Source organism: Phascolarctos cinereus, unplaced genomic scaffold, assembly GCF_003287225.1.
Source record: "Phascolarctos cinereus isolate Bilbo 61053 unplaced genomic scaffold, phaCin_HiC Scaffold_4;HRSCAF=312, whole genome shotgun sequence".
Taxonomy (NCBI): domain Eukaryota; kingdom Metazoa; phylum Chordata; class Mammalia; order Diprotodontia; family Phascolarctidae; genus Phascolarctos; species Phascolarctos cinereus.
Window position 1 is genome coordinate 652805638 of NW_027555847.1, and position 13769 is coordinate 652819406.

Consider the following 13769-nt stretch of genomic DNA (forward strand, 5'->3'; position numbering starts at 1 on the left):
AAAATGTTTTCACATGCTACTGGGAAATAAATATAGGAAATGGGGTACAGAAGTCTATCCTGCCCTACAGGAAAATAGAAGGGGAAGGGGATAAGAGAAGGGGAGAGAGAAGAGAGGACAGAGTAGGGGAAGGGATACTCAGAATGCATGACATCTTGGGGTGGGGGGAGGGGGAGATGGGGTGAAAATTTGGAACTCAAAAACTTGTGGAAGGGAATGTTGAAAACTAAAAATAAATAAATTTATATTAAAAAAAACAACAAAAAACAAAAAGCAAATACTGTTTCTTCCAGAATGCCTTTCTAGATCACCCTGGCTGGTTAGATCTTCCTTAGATCTCATATAATACTTTAAAAAAACAACTGTTTTTAAAAACTTGTAAATAGTATTATATTTTTTCCAATTATGTTTAGATAGTTTTCAACATTCTTTTTTAAATGTAAATAGCATTCTCTAGTTACATGTAAAGATACTTTTCAACATTCATTTTTAGATTTGGAGTTCTATTTTTTTTTCTTTCTCTCCCCACTCTCCAAGATGGCAAGTAATCTGATATAGGTTATACATGTATAGTCATGTTAAACATGTTTCCACTTTAGTTATGTTGTAAAAGAAGAAGCATAAGAAAAAGAAAAAAATCACACACGCAAAAGAACCCACAATGAAGATAGTATGTTTCAATCTGCATTCAGACCACATCACTTCTTTCTCTGGATGTAGATAGCATTTTACATGATGAGCGTTTTGGAACTATCTTGAATCATTGTATTGCTGAGAAGAGCTAAGTCTGTCATAGTTGATCATGACAAAATGTTGTTGTTACTGTGTACAGTGTTCTCCTGGTTCTGCTCACTTTACTCAGCATCAGTTCGTGTAAGTCTTTCCAGGTTTCTCTGACATCCGTCTGCCCATCATTTCTAATAATATAGTTGCATTGCATTACATTTATATACCACAGCTTGTTCAGCCATTCCCCAATTGATAGGGATTTCCTCAATTTCCATTTCTTTACAACCACAAAAAGGAGTGCTATAAATATTTTTGTACATGTAGGTCCTTTTCCCTTTTTTATAATCTCTTTGAGATACAGACACTGATATTGCTGGATCAAAGGGTATGAACAGTTTAATTGCCCTTTGGGCATAATTCCAAATTGCTCTCCAGAATGATTGGATCAGTTCACAACTCCACCAACAATGCATTAGTGTCCAAATTTTCCCACATCTCCTTCCAACATTTATCATTTACCTTTTTTTGTCATATTAGCCAGTCTGACAGGTGTGAGGTAGTACCTCACAGTTGTTTTAATTTGCATTTCTCTAATCAATAATGATTTAGAGCATTTTTTTGTTTGATTATAGATAGCTTTGATTTGTCTGAAAACTTCTTGTTCATATCCTTTGACCATTTATCAATTGGAGAATGATTTGTAATCTTACAAATTGACTCAGTTCTCTATATGTTTGAGAAATGGGGCCTTGATCAGAAATACTGGCTTCCCAGCTTTCTGCTTTCCTTCTGATCTTGGTTGCATTGATTTTGTTTGTGCAAAACCCTTTTTATTTAATGTAGTAAAAATTATCCATTTTGCATTTTATAATGCTCTCTATCTGTTCTTTGGTTATAAATTTATCTATTTTCCATAGTTCTGACTAGTAAACTATTCCATGCTCACTTAATTTGCTTGTAGTATCACCTGGTACATCTAAATCATGTATCCATTTTGACTTATACAGTGTTACTTATTTGACTTATACAGTATACACTGTGAGATGTTAGTTTATACTCGGTTTCTGCCATATTATTTTTCCAATTTTCCCAGCAGTTTTTGTCAAATAGTGACTTCTTATCCCAGAAGCTGGAGTCTCTGGGTTTATCAAATTGTGGGTTACTATAGTCCCAGCCTGCACAGCATATGGCCCGCAGGCCACTTGTGGCCTGCCAAGCAGTCCACCGGCAGCATGTTGTGCAGCCTTGTTTTTTACAGTTAGATTTACGTTAAATTTATGTTATTTGCAGGCCTTCCGAAATCCTTTCATAGGCTGCTGGCTGTGCAGGCCTACAGTCATTTACTACTGTGTCTTGTATACCTAACATATTCCACTGATGCAGCTGTATACTTAGCTAGTGCCAAATAGCTTTGATGATTGCTGCTTTATAACATAGTTTTAGGTCTGATATGGCAAGGCCACCTTCCTTTGCATTTTTCATCATTAATTCCCTTGATATTCTTGACCTGTTGTCTTTCCAGATGAATTTTGTTATTATTTTTTAGTTCTATAAAATAATTTTTGGTAGTTTGATTGGTATGGCACTGTGATTTAGAGAGAATTGTCATTATTGTTATATTAGCTGGGCCTAGCCATAAGCAATTGATATTTTTCCAGTTGTTTAGTAGATCTGACTTTATTTGTGTGAAAAGTGTTTTATAATATAGTTCATGGGTTTGCCTTGGCAGGTAGATTCCCAAATATTTTAGATTGTCTATAATTATTTTAAATGGAATTTCTTTTCTCTCTTTTGCTGCTGAGCTTTGTTGGTAATATATAGAAATGTTGATGATTTATGTGGGTTTATTGTATATCCCAGGACATTGCTAAAGTTGTTAATTATTCGCATTAGTTATTTAGTTGATTCTTTAAGTATACTATCATATCATCTGCAAAGAATGATAGTTTTGTTTCCTTATTGCCTATTCTAATTCCTTCCATTTCTTTTTCTTCTCTTATTGCTAAAGCTAACATTTTTACTACACTATTGAATAATAGCAGTATAGTGGACCTCCTTATTACACCCCTGATCTTAATGGGAAAGTTTCTAGCTGATTCCCATTACAGATAATGCTTGATGATGGTTTTAGATAGATACTACTTATCATTTTAAGGAAAATTCCTTTATTCCTAGGCTCTCTAGTGTTTTTAAAAGGAATAGGTGCTGTATTTTTGTTAGAAGCCTTAAAAACTCTTAAAATGAGCATATTTTGTAATGCTATTTATTACAGCTGTCTGTCTCGGTGTATTATTCTTTCTGCTAGACTATGCTTCTTGAAATCACCAATGGAAATCTTATCTCAACTTTTTATCTCCTTCAGTGCCTGACACAGTGTTTTACACCTAGAAGGCACTTAACGCTTGTGGTATTTTATTGTATTGTTTGGTGTGGAGACATGGCTATTATTGGGACAGCTGGCAGTGGGGAAAGACTTTAGTGCAAGATGTGAAGTGAAAAGTTAATTAGATTGCTATTGCTAGAACTAACCAAAGAGTTGACTAGCCAAAAAAAAGTACAGAGTTTAGGCAGAAGTTATGAAATTCTGCTCAGAGCAGGTGTCCAAAGCTTGGGAATCTTGGGGGGAAAGGTCAGCAAACGAGTGGTTTTTAGGACAAAGTCCCAGAACTAAAGGAGATTACAACCTAGTGCATATATAAAGTTTGTTCCAACTCTATTTTAAATTGGTAATTATTTAGTAAGCACATAAGCCTGTTGGAAGTTTCTAACTTGATATCCCTTAGGCATCTCAAACTCAGTGGAACTCATTATTTCGCTTTCCAGATCCACTCCTTTTCATAGTGTTTGTGTTTCTGCCTGGGTTACCAGCATCCATCTAGTTAACTAGAGTCATCAGCCTCAGGGTCATCCTTGACTTTTCACTCTCAAACCCTGTTCCTACAGACCCTCAATCCCCTATCAAATTAGTGCCAAGCTTTTGTATTCGCCTCCTAATTCATCTTTCAGCCTCCAGTCTCTCTCAGCTTTTCAATCTATACTTCACAAGCTGCCTAATTGATAGCCCTGAAGCATACTTCTGATTGCCTTCCTCTTGTTCTAGAACCTATATTGGCTCCCTTTTGTCTCTAGGATAAAATATAAACTCTACTGCTTTAGTATTTAAGGACATTTACAACCAGGCTCCAGCTTACCTTTTTGAGATTTAATGCACATCACTCTTCTTTGTGTACTCTGGGGTCTAGATGGCCAAAGTGTCGACTTGCTTTCTCTCATATACAACATTCCATCTCCCAAATCTGCCTTTGTACTGGTTTTCCCTGTGTCTGGAATGTATTTCTTCCTCACCTCCACCTTTAGAATCCTTTTTTTTTCCTTTTTAAATGTTTAAAGTTTAAAATTTTGAACTTAAATGCAAAAAAAGCCTATTCTTATATACACAGCAGAAAGCAAAGAGGATTCTGTGTGTAACCTTGACACTTTATTTCATGCTGCTTGCTTGCTTGCTTTTATTATATAAAGCTACCTTTCCTCCCTTTTTGAAATTGAGGAGCACCATTTTTTCTTTCTCCCATTTTCTTGTATTTTTTTTTCTTGCTTTCCTTTTAGATGATTCCCTAGCTTGGGGCATTGCATGAATGTTTGTTAAATTGAATTAAATGGTGATATATGGTCTCTTAAGAAATTCAGTGCTTATTAATAGGTCAGTAGAAGAGTATTAAAAATGATTAGTACTTGCTTTGCTGCATTGTTCACAATCCAAGTGCGTCATTTCTTGAGCCTAATTTTTCTGACCTTTTTCCAATTGAAAAATGTGACTCATTTTAAATTCCCAAAGATTGTCCTTGGCCCCAGGATGGTTGCCAAACTTGGCAGATTTTGTCTCATGCTGTGTATTTGATAGTACATAAATAATCCATAAGATACCTTGATTGAAATTCTTTCTGAACTATAAATGCTATTTCTTGTCAAGATACTATCCTTTTAGCTGAGTGCCACGTTCAATTGTAATGCTGATTTATAGTGTAATTATAAATTTAATATCAAAAGTTACAATATCAAAAGTAACTATGCCAAGAGACCATGCAGTTCCTTACTTGTGCACACAGTATGAGATTTTGTTAAAAGTAATTTGATTACAGACATACCTTAGAGATATTGTGGGTTCTGTTCCAGACCACCACAATCAAGCAAGTCATAGGAATTCTTTTGGTTTCCCAGCTCATACAAAAGTTGTATTTACCACTATACTGTAGTCTATTAAGTGTGCAATAGTGTTATGTCTAAAAAAGAACAATGTACATACCATAATTAAAAAATATTAGCCATCACCTGAGCCTTCAATGAATCATAATCTTTTTGCTGTTGGAGGGTTTTGCCTTGATGTTGGTAGCTGCTGACTGATCAGGATGGTGTTTGCTGAAGGTTGCGGTGGCTGTAATAATTTCTTAAAATGAGACAACAGTGAATGTTATCACATAGATTGACTCTTCCTTTCATTTGAATTCTTAAAGGCCACTGTGGGGTTATTAATTGGCCTGATTTCAATACTGTTGTGTCTCAGAGAATAGGGAGGCCTTAGGAGAGAGGGAGAGAGACAAGGAACGGCTGGTGGAGCAGTCAGAACACACATATCTATGGATTGAGTTTGTAATCTTATACGGGCACAGTTTGTGATGCGCCAAAACAATTATAATAGTAACATCTAATATCACTAATCACAGATCATCATAACATATAGAATAATAATGAAAACATATGAAATATTGCAAGAATCACCAAAATGTGACAGACACAGTGTGAACACATGCTGTTGGAAAACTGGCACTAATGGATTTGATTGACACAGGGTTGCCACAAACCTTCAATTATACATACATACATACATATATACATACATACATACATACATACATATGCTTATTCCCTCCCCGTCTCAGTGATATTTTATTAAATTCCTGTACCATAATTTAATCAGTCTGTTACTCTCCAATCAGCAAGTTGGGGGGGGGAACCCATTATCTTTTCTGGTTAAGAATCTTTCATATTCCCCCACTTGAAGATGCTTATCTGATATTTCATGGAAAGAACACTAAACTAGGTATTAAAAGGCTTGAGTGTTAGTCTTGTCTCTACCACTTAGTAGCCATGTGACCATGGACATAATTTCTCTGAGCTTCATTTTTAAAAATTAATTAATTTATTTTCATTTATCAACAATCACTTCCATATGCTTTTGAGTTTAAAATTTTTCTCCCCCTTCCTCTCCACCACCTCCCCAAGATGATGCACAATCTGGTGTAGGCTATACATATACATTCCTATTAAACATATTTTCACATTAGTGATGTTGTAAGGAAGAATTAGAACCAATAGGAGGAACCACCAGAAAGAGGAAACAAAATTCAACAGAAGAAAAAAATTAGCACATAGTATGCTTCGATCTGCATTCAAACTCCATAATTCTTTCTTTGGATGTGGATAGCATTTTCCATCATGAGGCCTTTGGAGATGTCTTAGATCCTTGTATTGCTGGGAAGGGTTAAGTCTGTCAATATTAGTCATCACACAACGTGGCTGTTACTGTGTACAATGTTCTCTTGGTTCTGCTCATTTCAGTCAGCATCAGACCATACAAGTCTTTTCAGGTTTTTCTGAGGAACCACCAGAAAGGGGAAGCAAAACAAAACAGAAGAAAAAAAAGTAGCAAATAGTATGCTTCGATCTGCATTCAAACTCTATAGTTTGTTCTTTGGAAGTGGATAGCATTTTCCGTCATGAGATCTTTTGAGACCTCTTAGGTCCTTTCATTACTTAGAAGGGCTAAATCTATCAGTGTTAGTCATTGTACAACCTGTTACCGTGTACAGCATTCTCCTGGTTCTGCTCACTTTACTCAGCATCAGTCCATACAAGCCTTTCCAGGTTTTTCTGAAGTCCACCAGCTTATCATTTCTTACAGCACAATAGTATTCCATTACATTCATATACCACAACTTGTTCAGCCATTCCCCAGTTGATGGGTATCACCTCAATTTCCAATTCTTTGCCACCACAGAAAGAGCTGCTATGAATATTTTTGTATATATGGGTCCTTTTCCCATTTGTATGATCTCTCTGGGGTATAGCCCTAGAAGTGCTATTGCTGGGTCAAAGGGTATGCACATTTTTATAGCCCTTTGGCCATAGTTCCAAATTGCTCTCCCGAATGGTTGGATCAGTTTGCAACTCTACCAACAATGCATTAGAGTTCCAATTTTCCCATCTCTTCTTCAGCATTTATTATTTTATTGTTTGTCATCTTGGCCAATCTGATAGGTGTGACGTGGCACCTCAGAGATGTTTTGATTTGCATTTCTCTAATCAATAATAGTGATTTAGAGCATTTTTTCATATGACTATAGACGGCTTTAATTTCTTCATCTGAGAACTGCCTGTTCATATCCTTTGACCATTTATCCATTGGGGAATGACTTGTATTCTTACAAATTTGACTTAATTCTCTATATATTTTAGAAATGAGGCCCTTATCAGAGACACTGTAAAAATTCTTTCCCAGTTTTCTACTTCCCTCCTAATCTTGGTTGCATTGGCTTTGTTTATGCAAAACCTTTTCAATTCAGTGTAATCATAATTATCCATTTTGCATTTTGTGATGTTCTCTATTTCCTGTTTGGTTATGAATTCTTCTGTTATCCATAAATCTGACGGATAAACTATTCCTTGCTCTCTCAGTTTTTTTTTTACAGTATCAGCATTTATATCTAAATCATGAACCCATTTTGACTTTATTTTGGGGTATGGTATGAGATTTTGGTCTATGCCTAGTTTCTGCCATACTCTTTTCCAGTTTTCCCAGCAGTTTTTGTCGAATAGTGAGTTCTCATCCCAGGAGCTGAGGTCTTTGGGTTTGTCAAATAGTAGATTACTAGTCATTAAGTACTGTGTCTTGCATACCTCACTTGTTCCACTGATCCACCACTCTATTTCTTAACCATACCAAGCAGTTTTGATGATTGCTGCTTTATTTAAAATTTAAGATATGGAATGGCTAGGCCACCTTCCCTTGCATTTCTTTTCATTAGTTGCCTTGATATTCTGCACCTTTTGTTATTCCAAATGAATCTTTTTTTTTTTTTTTTGCCAGGCGATCGGGGGTTAAGTGACTTGACCAGGGTTACACAGCTAGTAAGTTTCAAGTGTTTGGTCTGAGGCTGGATTTGAACTCAGGTCCTCCTGACTTCAGGGCCGGTGCTCTATCTACTGTGCCACCTAGCTGTCCCTCCAAATGAATCTTGTTATTATTTTTTCTAGCTCTATAAAATAATTTTTTGGTAGTTTGGTTGGTATGGCACTGAATAAATAAATTAGCTTAGGTAGAATTGTCATTTTTATTATATTAGCTTGGTCTACCCATGAGCAACTGATGTTTTTCCAATTATTTACATCTGATTTTATTTGTGTGAAAAATGTTTTATAATTGTGTTTTTCTGAGATAGGGTTATTTAAGTATTTTACTTCCTCTTTTGTTAACCTGAACAATTTATATTCTTGTAGATATTCATCCATTTCACTAAGATTGTCAAATTTATTGGTATACAGTTGGGCAAAATAGTTCCTAATTATTGTTTTAATTTCCTCTTCCTTGGTGATGGATTCACCCTTTTCATTTTTGATGCTGGCAATTTGGTTTTCTTCTTTCTTTTTTTTAAATTAAATTAACCAAAGGTTTGTCTATTTTATTTTTTTTCCCCCCATAAAATCAGCTCTTAGTTTTATTTATTAGTTCAATAGTTTTCTTAATTTCAATTAATTAATGAGAAGCTCATCACTTCTAAACTTACTACCATGTTGCTAACTCAAGTCTGGATCTATTCTACAACACCTCCCTTAGCCTTCTCACCTCTCTCATTGAAGTATAGAATGCCAGATTCCCCTTTCCTGACTTCTTTTTTGGGTTGTCTCTCCTCATTAGATTGCAAGCGCCTTGAGAGTAGGGACTGTATTAATTTTATCCCCAGCACATAGCACAGTGCCTGGCACACAATAGGCACTTAATAAATGTGTTTATTGGATTATATTGGATTGGAGAAAGGTGGAAACAAAGAGGGCAAAATCCTTGAGCAAAGACAAGGAGACAGAGTAAACAAACTTTGTATGAGTGCAAGTAACTGCTTTTAGTAACTGCTATGTTTATTGGATGGGGAGTGCAAGAATAGCCTAGCCAATTCTTAGGGACTCTTCATTTTCCCATTTTGTCCTGGTTTTGATTTCATTGTTCGGGCAGAACAAGTAAAATCTCAATTCAGATTGGTCATCCTTTCAGCTATTTGAAAAACTTACAAGCACCTGATGCTTTCATGTTAGTAAAGGATACTAATTCCTATTTTATGGTCCTTCTTCAGGCACAATCCTACAGACCTTACCTATCTTTCAAAGTCAAACTCTTAGACAGTTTCATCTACTCCACTTTCTTACTTCTAATTCACATCTTAACCTTTGGCAAATTTGAGATCTGTTCCCTTCTCTCTTGTCTAAAACCGGTTATTGTCTGATATCTCTTCCTTTCAAATTTATAGATTTCTAGATGTGTTGAGATTTGTTAGCTTTTTACTTTCTTAGAAGAGTGAGCTGGGTGACACAGTTGTTAGAGTATTGGACTGGGAGTCAAGAAGAAACCCGAGTTCAAAATCCAGCCTTAGACATTTACTTCAAGTCATTTAACCTTTCTATGCCCCAGTTACTTCAACTGTAAAATAGAGATAATACTAGCACCTACTTCCCAGGATTATTGTGAGGATCCAATGAGATAATTTTTGTAAAGTGCTTAGCATAGTGCTTAGCACATAACAAGCACTATATATAAATGCTTGTTTTCCCCCTACCCTTACCTCCAGTATTATAAGTTGCAGTCATCATATGATGTTGTTTTAATACCCTGAGAATGGTGTATTTGAACTCTTGGTTATGGGGCATGCTTATGGGTGATGGTTATAAATAAGATATGACCATGCCCATGGATGACTGAAATGAAATGAAGATTTAGGTCATGAAAGTTGAGGGTATTGATGACCTGGGAAACTCACATCATGAAGAGGCAGCAGGTCCAGAGAGTTTAAATCAGAGGTGGGTACCAAATTAAAATGTAATTAGGAAATGCTTAACAAAATAAATAAAAATGCAACCAAGTCATAATAAAGCCCATAGGGATCAGTTTCTGTTTGAGTTTGACACCACTAGTTTAAATGACTTGTCCAGGTTCGTAGAGGTGGCAGAGCTAAATTTGAACCAAGGTCCTCTGATTTCACATCTAAAAATGCTCTTCTAGTTTTCCTCTTCTTTAAATGGAAAGGATTTGACTAGATGATCTCAGGATACAGTTAAGCTCTAAATCCATGATCCATTGAGCCTGTAATCAGTGGGTATATTCAGATCTCTGAAGAAGAAAGCATAAATTTGTATGGAGAGGAAGCTGGTGCTGAACAAGATGCTGAAGTTGAGGAAGAATTGAGAGTTATCTGGAGACCGGCAAATGGCTAGGACAAGGATTTGGATAGACTGATATTAACAAATAAAATGAACCTTTAAACAGAGAGATTGCTCTTTTTGAGCTCTTCCTTGAGTTCTCTCTGGGCTTGAGACTACTTCTCATTTTGAGGGTTTTACCCATAGGTTTTTTGACATTGTTGTTCTTTTCTGAGTTTGTGTCTTAATGTACCCTGTCACCATAATAACTTTCTATGTTCAGATTCTTTTTTTTGTTCTTTTTTGCTCATCTTTTTTGGACTTTTTCCATTCTTTTAAATTTGAGCTCTGCTCCCGGGGTTAAAGGGCACTGGCTTCTTGTGCCAGAGGTTGCAGGCTCTGGCTGTTTACTTGTTGCTGCACTGATAGTTGCCTTGAGGCCCATGGGGTCAGGCAGGGTGTTGTTGCTGGAGGCCATAGGGATCTGGCAGCTTTCCTGGTGCTAGGCCGGAGTCCCAGTGGTGGTATCTTGCATGTGCTGAGGCTGGTGGGGTGTTTGTGCATTTCGCCGGGCTACGTTGAAGCATGTGGTGGGGGCCCAGGACTGGAGGCTGCCTGTTTGCTTAGGCATCTGTAGAGTTGGAGGCTACCTGTTTGCCTGGGGATACACTGAAGCAAGTGAGGGTTCTCTAAACTAGAATCTGCATCTTCCTCAGGCTATGCTGAGGCAGATGGTGGAGTTCTGGTGTTGGTGTTTGCTTGCTCCATCACACTGGGGCTCAGACTCTCCCACTGGTTTGCTGAGGCTGGGCTTGCTGCTGGCTTGCTGGGACACTTCCTGTTCCAGACTGCATTCCCCTTTTTCCCAAGTGAGACGGACCTTTTCTGCCTGTCTTCCAAGTTTTTTTTTTTTTTGCTGGTTCTGCTGTTCTAGGATTTGTTTTTGGACAGTATTTTGTGAATATGGGAGAGTTAAGATAGTTTGCTGCTTACTGCACCATGCTATCTTGGCTCTTGGAAGTCTGTCATGGGTTTTGCTGTTGTTGTTTTTTTAAAGGGAAAAGTGGAGAGTCATTGACTAGACAACAGTACAGTTGGTTAGATTCAGAATTAGTTGAATGACTGGACTCTAAAATCTGACATTTTTTTGAGCCATCTCTAATGGAGTGCCTTAGGGATCTGTGCTTGGTGCTTTGCTTTTAAACATTTTTTTTTTTTAATCAGTGATCTGGCTAAAGGCATAGGTGCCATACTTATACATACATACATATACAAATTTGCATCATACATCAAGCTAGGAGGCTAATTCACTGGATGGCAAGTGTTAGGTTTCAGAAAGTTTCTGACACAGTCTTAGAACATTGGACTGAATGGAATAAGATTAAATTTATTCAGGATTAATGGAAAGCCTTACATTTAGGTTAAAAAATCAGCTTTGTACATAGGAAGAGGCATGGCCAGACAGCAGTTTTTCTGAAAAAGATAGAGGCAGTTTTATTTGACTGAAAGCTCAACATTAGACATACTTGTTAGATATCCAAGAAAATTTTGATTGTACTGAGAGCCATATAACTTCCAGGATTAAGGAGGTGATAGGTTCTCTGTTCTAGGCTGTGCGCATTATTTTGGGTACCATCTTTTATTAAAGGCAGTGATAAACTTGAGAGAATCCAGAGTAGGGAACCAGGACTCCATGTCATGCTGTTTGAAGATTGATTGAAGAAACTGGGAATGTTTAGCATGGAGGAGAAGAATACACTTAGAGTAGACAAGATAGCTAGCTTCAGGTATTGGAAAATTATGTCATGTGAAATAGAGATTAGAATTGTTCTATTTAACCTCAGAGAGCAGAATTAGGAGCAGTAGGTGGAAGTTACAACCAAGGCTTAATGAAAGGAAAACTTCATTAGAGTTTAAACAAAAGTAGAATGGATTGCCTTGGGGAAATAGTGGTTCCCCCTCCTTATTGGAGATCTTCATGCAAAAGCTGTTCATTATTTGTTGGATGTGTAGTATGATACAGACCTATTTTTATTTTTCCCTGTATGCTTATAGAAAATGCTTTTTATTCTCTGTCTCTGTGCCCTTACCATTCGTTCCCTCTTCAGCTTCTGTGATCTGCTCTCCATATTAAAACTTCCTTTTTAAAGAATTTTCAGTGATCTCTTAATTCTAAGAGGTTAGTTGTATTTTAACTTTATTTTTTGATACCTTTTTAAAAATGCCATAGACATCTCCTGCTGTTCTTTCATCTTTTACAGCCTTCCTTTGTCAGAAAGAAAAACAGTCAAACAATATCAGTCGAGACATCAGATGATCCTGACAGTATACATAACATCCGACACCTATAGTCTCACCTTGTAACTGAGAAGAAGGCAGGTATGTTTCATTATCTATTTTCAGTAACCATGTTCATTGCTTATGGGATGATTGATGCTTTTACTCATTTCAGCTGCCTTTTTAGTGTTCTTTTAATTTGTATTGTAATTGTATACGTTTCTTCCTTGGTTTCTTCATTGTATTAAATTATATTTTCCCCCATGTTTCTCTAAATTCTTTGTAATCTTTGTTTCTTCTGAACCAATATACCGTGATATTCATATGTCAAAATGTGTTCAATTGGTGCTAATTTACTTTGTTTCTAGTTTTTTCCTACCCCAAAAAAACACAGCCATGAGTATTTTGGTAAACGTGGGACCTTTATTTTATTTCTACCTCTTTATAGAGGCTATGTGTCCATTAGAGAGATCCATGGGTCAAAGGCAATGAGATTGAGTATCTTTTCTGACAGTAGACCAAAATCTTTTCTACAACAGTTGAACTAATTAATGGCATGACTATCTTCTCACAACTCTTCCAAGACTGGCTTTCAGCTTTTATCATTTTTCCCCAATTGGTTGGTGTGAGGTAAAAGACCAAAATTGTTTTCTTTGGAATTTCTTTGGTTATTAGTAGTTTGGAACATTTTTTCATGAGATTCTTGATGGTTTGCTGTTCTTCTTTTGAAGATTATTCATATCTTTTGACCATTTTGCTGTTTGGGGTTGGCTCTTAATATATTATATTTGTGTTGATTCTTTTTATTCCTTTTATAATCTTGATGTCAGATACAGATGTACAAAATAAACTTTTGCTCTTTTGTTTTTATATCACCAATATTTTTCCCAGTTTCTCTGTTCCCCCTTCCAGACAACTATCTCACATAACAAAGAATTTTTTTTAAGGAGAAAAAAAACAAAAAGAGGAAGAAGGGGCAAAAAATATGTAAAACTGATGAATATGTCAAAAAGTCTGAATATATGCAATGTTCCACATCCATGGACTTCCCACCTCTGCAAAGGAGTGAAGTAGGGTATCTTCTCACATCTCTTGTTTGAGTCCATGATGTTCTTTGTAATTTTGCAGTACTTTCTAATATTGATAGTGGTAGTTCTTTCCATTTACATATTTATATTGTAGTCATGTTTCTTGGTTTCTTGGTTCTGCTTGTTTCACTGTGCATCAGTTCATGTAAATCTTTCCATGCTTCTCTGTAATCATCACATTTTTTTTTACAATGTACTAATATTCTTTTACAT

At 36.3% G+C, this 13769-nt stretch overlaps 1 protein-coding gene across 1 annotated transcript in view; it reads left to right on the forward strand.

Moving 5' to 3' along the window:
- The window catches only part of ARHGAP39 (Rho GTPase activating protein 39), a 360039-nt gene that overhangs the window by 79102 nt on the left and 267168 nt on the right, over positions 1-13769 (forward strand). The window contains 1 exon segment of the mRNA XM_020995146.2: positions 12453-12570. The gene's annotated coding sequence lies outside the window, so the exon portion shown is untranslated.